Here is a 467-nt window from a genome sequence, read left to right as displayed (position 1 = left end):
TGTCTCTTACAGCAAAAGGGAATAGCATAAGTCTGTAGACCTCAGGGTCAACCCCATTAGTCTTAACAGTGTCACAGATTTGCAAGAATTCAGCTAAAAACTGATGAGGATCTTCCAATGGAAGTCCATGGAACTTGCAATTCTGTTGCATTAGAGAAACTAATTGAGGCTTAAGCTCAAAGTTGTTTGCTCCAATGGCAGGGATAGAGATGCTTCTCCCATAACAGTCGGGAGTAGGTGCAGTAAAGTCACCCAGCACCTTCCTTGCATTGTTGGCATTGTTGTTGTTTTCAGCTGCCATAGGTTCTTCTTCTTTGAAGATTTCTGTTAGGTCCTCTACAGAGAGTTGTGCTTTGGCTTCTCTTAGCTTTCTCTTCAAGGTCCTTTTAGGTTTAGGATCAGCCACAACAAGAATGCCTTTGTCTTTGCTCCTGCTCATAAGAAAGAGAAGAGAACAAGAAAATGTG

The sequence above is a fragment of the Arachis duranensis genome, chromosome 3 (assembly GCF_000817695.3).
Source record: "Arachis duranensis cultivar V14167 chromosome 3, aradu.V14167.gnm2.J7QH, whole genome shotgun sequence".
NCBI classification, from domain to species: domain Eukaryota; kingdom Viridiplantae; phylum Streptophyta; class Magnoliopsida; order Fabales; family Fabaceae; genus Arachis; species Arachis duranensis.
This window is presented reverse-complemented; position numbering follows the sequence as displayed.